Genomic DNA, 7,231 nt, shown 5'->3' on the forward strand with positions numbered 1-7,231 from the left:
TTTGACATGTTTGAAATGACTGTCTTCTTCATCTTAAGTAGAAAAATACATTTGCATTCCATAATGAGCCCTGTCATTGTAATGGTGTCATGAAAATGTTATTCAGTTCTGTGTGTTCGCCAGGGGTACCTTTCAAAGCTTACCAGTGGCACAAATACTTAAAAGGCTTCACAATATACAGTATATATTATATTGCTTCATGCATTGTATAACATACAGAACATACAATTAAGGAGAGGTCAAATCAACATATGGAATGGATCCAGATGGCTAGAAGCACACTATAGAGACCATTATTGGAACATGGGTTAAAAATAAGGGTTGAGAGTAAGAAATATAGTAAGATCACTAACTGTGGTGTGTTATCGTTATACAATAGAAGTGTCTCAAACACTTTTCTCAATGCAAAGCTATAATGAATTATAATAGGCATTATGCATTATAATATGCATTATGCATTAAAATAGTCATAATGCATTATAATAGCCATAATGCATTGTAATAGCCATAATGCATTGTAATAGCCACACTGCATTTTAATAGCCATACTGCATTATAATACTCATACTGTATTATAATAGTCATAATGCATTATAATAGTCATAATAGTCATAATCCATTATAATAGTCATGATGCATTATAATAGTCATGATGCATTATAATAGTCATAATGCATTATAATAGCCATAATGCATTATAATAGTCATAATGCATTATAATAGTCATGATGCATTATAATAGTCATAATGCATTATAATAGTCATAATGAATTATAATAGTCATAATGCATCATAATAGTCATAATGCATTATAATAGTCATAATGCATTATAATAGTCATAATGAATTATAATAGTCATAATGAATTATAATAGTCATAATGCATTATAATAGTCATAATGCATTATAATAGTCATAATGAATTATAATAGCCATACTGCATTATAATAGTCATAAAGCATTATAACTTGCTGTTAGCACCTTATAATGACATTCTATCCTGACTAACAGCCATGTCTGGTGAAGTGTTGCATAGATGTATAACATATTAAGAGCCATATGATCTCACATAATAGGCTGGCATATATAAGCAGTAATAAGGTATTATAACTGTTTGTTAAGTAAAGTGTTAACGGTGTCGCTCAACTGCCAAAGGATAAAGAGACTCTGTCGAGAAAAAGTAGCCCACTTGACCAAAATAACTCTCTTTCAAGAGGAAGCAAAGAGGGCTAAGACCTATAACCGAAGTGTTCGGGTGGTATAGGGTCTCAACTTAATCCTCCCTGCAGCAGCAGTGCTCCAAAGAGCTGTCATTGTAAAACTTCTCACACAACAAGCGAGGAAGCATTATAAATAATAAGGCAATTTGCTGGAGGTGTCATCTCCCTCCTGCTTTAATAAATAACCTGCTACAACTACTAGTCTCCAGATCTCACAGAGCATATACCTAGTAGGCTACTTAAACTACTAGTCCCCAGATCTCACAGAGCATATACCTAGGATGCTACTTAAACTACTAGTCCCCAGATCTCACAGAGCATATACCTAGGATGCTACTTAAACTACTAGTCCCCAGATCTCACAGAGCATATACCTAGGATGCTACTTAAACTACTAGTCCCCAGATCTCACAGAGCATATACTTGAGTGATTGAGTGATATGGCATACATCTGTAAGGTGGTCATCTCCCATTCGACAGTGGGTCCAAGTGGGCATTAAAGCATATCTGCACGACTTGTACATCAATCACTGAGATAGTCTCTCATCACCTTGGAAACAAGACCGAATTTTTCCCTCCTTACATAACACACTTGAAAGGTGCCCAAGTAGGCTACTGTCAAGTGCTCAAAGATGTCAAAACTTTTCAAAGCAATGTCAAATGTTAGAGGCTTCCCATAAGTGAAGAGTAACCAAATTAACAATTTAATTCCTCCAATTAACTTTTCAGGGGTTTCCTGCACCTTAACCCTAATCAAACTAGCCGCTCAAAGGAAGGACTGTATAATAATTCTACAATCAAAGCTGGTTGGTGATAATTATGGAATATCCATTAGTTTAGGTGACAATTCTCATTACATTGTTGAGAAGAATGGGGAGGCTTGGCAATATAATGTAGTTGAACCATTTGGACGGCACCTACTGAGCGATTTCCCATTAACGCCTGTGGCAAGGAGGTTAACATTCCCATTTTAATAGGCGTTTTAGCCTTGTTCCACATGCATTTTTAAAGCAAACTAAACCATACCCGTCAAGCGAACGTGTTGATCAGTCCCATAGAAAATTGATCATCATCCTGTAGCCCCTGTGTGTTCTGTCTAGTGAACGTGCTCATTAGTTTGCATGGTGAACTATTGAAATCAAGGAAATGCTGTCCTCTGTGATAATTTAATCACTTCACTGTGTTGATTTATACTGACAACAACCCAGTCGTACATTGCTAGACAGTGTTCTGAGTTCATGTGAAATTCCCGTGGACTGACTCATCGTTATTTACTCTACATGTTAGTGAGTGAAATATGAGCCAGGGACACCAGTAAATAATGTGCAGTGTGTAGACACTCCCTTGTAAACGAAGGCAACCACAACACTTAGTTTGATCTATTATGTACTTGGATGCGTGTCCCTAGCATGAGTGACACACCTAGCCCAGTTTGAAAAGGAGCAAGTGAAGTCACTGTGACTAGCACTAGCAACTTTCCACATACAATTTATATGTCAACGGTCACAATATCAAGAATGAGCATTATGTTTCAGGAAGGAATTCCAGAATGCAACAGGAAGGAATTCCAGAATGAGATATGGTCATTAAAACATTTGTTCCTATAGGGGCAATGGGAGTGGTCTCGCACTAAATCCCATGTTTAATGGTATTTGTACCTCATTGAATTTCATGGGAAATATGTTTAGCTGATCCTCTTGGGAGAGAGTGAACAGGAAGATTCCCGATCCGCTGGCGGCTGGGAGGAACAGGGATTTACATCCCAGCCTCCTGGGGAGATTCACAGATGCAGCATTGATGGGGCTGGTACACACTTAATGGCTGGATACAACGACCGGTGTCAGGTTTCTACAAATGGAAACACCATGACGGCTCGGGATGGGGCTTTAGACACCATATGGAGGGTTTGGAGATCCATGTAAGATTAGCCAAACTCCTAGACTATTTCTCAAACAATCTGTCTACAGTTACATTGGCTACTTCCCCATAGTTGTACAATGGGCCGAATATGTACAGATGGAAATTAGATCTCATGCTCTTGCTCTTTGATTTGCGCAACATGCAATGACTGTTTCCAAGGGTACATACAGTACCCAGTGGCCACCCACTAGGTAGGAACTCTATAGAACTGTAGAGTGTGCTGGGTTTCGAGAGGCCCTCATAAATTAGAGATACATTCAGTGAGTTGCAGGGGAGGCCAGCAAATTGCCTTTAGCTCTGCTAATTGATTAGGTACAAGGTCAGAGCTTGAGTGACAGAGGGTAAGGGGGAGGAATTTCCTGTTTCTGTATCTATAATTCATTGGCTTCCTGTAGTAGGCCTGTGTCCCTATGTGTGTGTGTCTGTGTGTGTATGCCTGTACATGTTTGTGTGTTATATGTTCATAACGTGTGTGTGTACGTAGTGCATGTTTAATAGGTTGCAAGCTGTCCAAACCACCAGTCTGTCAACACTTCCCCAAAGAGCTGTCCCTTTGAAGGTCTGGTGGAGTTCCCTCTCCCGTACCAAGACTCTGAACCAGTCACACAAATGTTCCAGTGAGTTCTGTGAGAGCAAGCTTTCTGCCCGTCTTCTCTGCAAGAGTTAAGCTGTCACTTTGCCATTAAACAAATGGAGTTGTGTTGCAACTCCCAACACAACCTCAATTACAATTATGTGGGCTACCGTATCAGGGTGAACCGTATTGCTGTGGAGATATGTAGAAAATAGTTTTCTATAGAAAATTATATTTTAAGCAATTTCTCATTAACTTCACATTTCACAAAGGGTCAATTGTCAGCTCACAAATCTAGACTTCCTCTTGTAATTAAATGTGCATTCCTTTATGAATCTTTAAAAACCTCCTACAGCCTATGTTGTAATGTATAAGGCCCATTTTAAGTCACCGTTGGGAGAGAGCACTCATATGGCTAGGCGTTTAATTCTGGGGAAGTGCCCTGCTTGAGGGCAAAGCAGCCAGTCTCCTCTCATGGGATTTGAAACAGCCGCCCTCTGATCACCATTTCCTCAACCACTGGACCAGGCCACCGCTGATGAACCACTGCTTACTAAATGAAAGGGAAGGTGTGTGTGTGTGTGTGTGTGTGTGTGTGTGTGTGTGTGTGTGTGTGTGTGTGTGTGTGTGTGTGTGTGTGTGTGTGTGTGTGTGTGTGTGTGTGTGTGTGTGTGTGTGTGTGTGTGTGTGTGTGTGTGTGTGTGTGTGTGTGTGAGTGTGTGTGTGTCTGTGTTTCTGTGTGTGTCTGTGTGTGTGTGTGTGTGTGAATTTGTGTATCATCTCTCAGGAAAGCGAGAAGGTGTATTTCCCCAGTAGCACCCAGGAGTTTCAGTGAGTATGTTGGAGAGCCTGGCTCAGCTCTGGATTTCAAACAGCCCAAAGCAACCACAGACTCTCTTGCCTATACCTAAACCACAAAGTGTCCAAGAACTACTACCGCATTAAACAGAAGCATCTATCACTTGAGGGGCTTCATCATGTGTCACAGTAAACAGGTTTATGTCAAATAAATGCTAAGTGTTTCCTGAGGAACCATAGTAGAATTATAGTGTTGGGTTGCAGGCTCTGTGGATCATTCTCTTCCAAAGCAGGTTCAAGCCCTAATCACATTTCCAGCTCATGTCCCAGGCCAACTTTGTATCCTGATTAGGGTTGCAAATTTACTGGTAATTTACTAAAGTTACTGGAATCTTCAGTAATTGGTAATTAACAGAGAATCTATGGCAATCTATCATAACTTTGGTAATTTATTCTATATATTTTTTTATTGATAAATAGTATTAATTTTGTGTATTTGTGTCCATATTGTCCATGAGTTTCTAGTAGATAGACCACATGGTTACAGAGAAAATAGCTTAATATTTTTTTTAAAGCATCTAATCACAATGGAATTATATTCAATTAACTCTGCAAACTATTGACTGTTTTCATATTTCTTGCTGAAACCCTCATATTAAACACCACTGGTGTTCACTAAGTTGGTTTAAATTGAGGATAATGTTTAACAGCCTTGTCATTCTATTTTAAAATCATCTTATTTCGTTATTTTACATATATTTTACATGTAATAAAGCCACACAGATGGCCAGATACTGTAATTACAGACATCTGTGATAATGTGAAGTACACAAAAAGGCCACTAGATTTCTTGTGATAGATTACACCAAATACTTGAAAAGATACCAAAATTCTGGTTGTTTACTGGTAAACTTCGAAAGATACCAATAATATTGCCTCCCTTTGCAACCCCAGTCCTGATGGATTTGCACCTTGAATCTTACTCTGGAAACTTTGTGGAACACTTCAAGTTAGATAGTGCAGACATGTGGCGCCATAGGAATTTGGAGTGCAACACTTTTAAAGGAGACAGTGATAACCCACTGGGGCATACTGTAAGATGGACTGTCGATTGGCTAAAGGCTTATTACCCTTTTAGCTACAGACAGAATTGGCCTTCAGACTACCTTACTACCCAACACTGTCAATTATAGAATACAGAGTATTCTATGTAGAGCCTTTAGATTTATCAAAGTGCATATACAGTGCAGTCAGAAAGTATTCAGACCCCTTGACTTTTCCACATTTTGTTTCATCACAGCCTTGTTCTAAAATTGATTAAATACATGTTTTTCCTCATCAATCTACACGCAATACCCCATAATGAAAAAGCAAAAACAAGATGTGAGGTTGTACCTTATTTACATACATTATTTACATAAGAATTCAGACCCTTTGCTAAGAGACTTGAAATTGATCGCAGGTGCATCCGGTTTCCATTGATCATCCTTGAGATGTTTCTACAACTTGATTGTCCACCTGTGGTAAATTTAATTGATTGGACATGATTTGGAAAGGCACACACCTGTCTATATAAAGTCCTACAGTTGACAGTGCATGTCAGAGCAAAAGCCATGAGGTTGAAGGAATTGTCCGTAGAGCTCCGGCACAGGATTGTGTCGAGGCACAGATCTGGGGAAGGGAACCAAAACATTTCTGCAGCATTGAAGGTCCTCAAGAACACGGTGGCCTCCATTATTTTTTAAATGGATGAAGTTTAGTACTACCGAGACTCTTCCCAGAGCTGACCGCCCGGCCAAACTGAGCAATCGAGAAAGGTCTTGGTCAGGGAGGTGACCAAGAACCCGATGGTCACTCTGACAGAGCTCCAGAGTTCCTTTGTGGAGATAGGAGAACCTTCCACAAGAACAACCATCTCTGCAACACTCCACCAATCAGGACTTTATGGTAGAGTGGCCAGACGGAAGCCACTCTTCAGTAAAGGGCACATGACAGCCCACTTGGAGTTGCCAAAAGGCACCTAAAGGACTTTCAGATCATGAGAAACAAGATTCTCTGGTCTGATGAAACCAAGATTGAACTCTTTGGCCTGAATGCCAAGTGTCACATCTGGACCCTGGCACCATCTCTACAGTGAAGCATGGTGGTGGCAGCATCATGCTGTGGGGATGTTTTTCAACGGCAGGGATTGGGGGACTAGTCAGGATCAAGGGAAAGATGAGCGGAGCAAAGTAAAGAAAGATACTTGATGAAAACCTGCTCCAGAGCGCTCAGGACCTCAGACTAGGGCGAAGGTTCACTTTCCAACAGGACAATGACCCTAAGCACACAGCCAAGACAACGCACGAGTGGCTTCGTGACAAGTCTCTGCATGTCCTGAGTGGCCCAGATAGAGCCCGGACTTGAATCAGATCGAACATCTCTGGAGAGACCTGAAAATAGCTGTGCAGCGACGCTCCCCATCCAATCTGACAGAGCTGGAGAGGATCTACTGAGAAGAATTGGAGAATCTCCTCAAATACAGGTGTGCCAAGCATGTAGCTTTATACCCAAGAAGACTCGAGGATGTAATCGCTGCCAAAGGTGCTTCAACAAAGTACTGAGTACTTATGTGAATGTAATATTTCAGATTTCAAAAAAACTTTTTGCTTTGTCATTATGGGGTATTGTGACTAGAATGATGAAGTAAAAAAACTATTTAATCAATTTTAGAATAAGG

The sequence above is a fragment of the Oncorhynchus masou genome, chromosome 32 (assembly GCF_036934945.1).
Source record: "Oncorhynchus masou masou isolate Uvic2021 chromosome 32, UVic_Omas_1.1, whole genome shotgun sequence".
NCBI classification, from domain to species: Eukaryota; Metazoa; Chordata; class Actinopteri; order Salmoniformes; family Salmonidae; genus Oncorhynchus; species Oncorhynchus masou.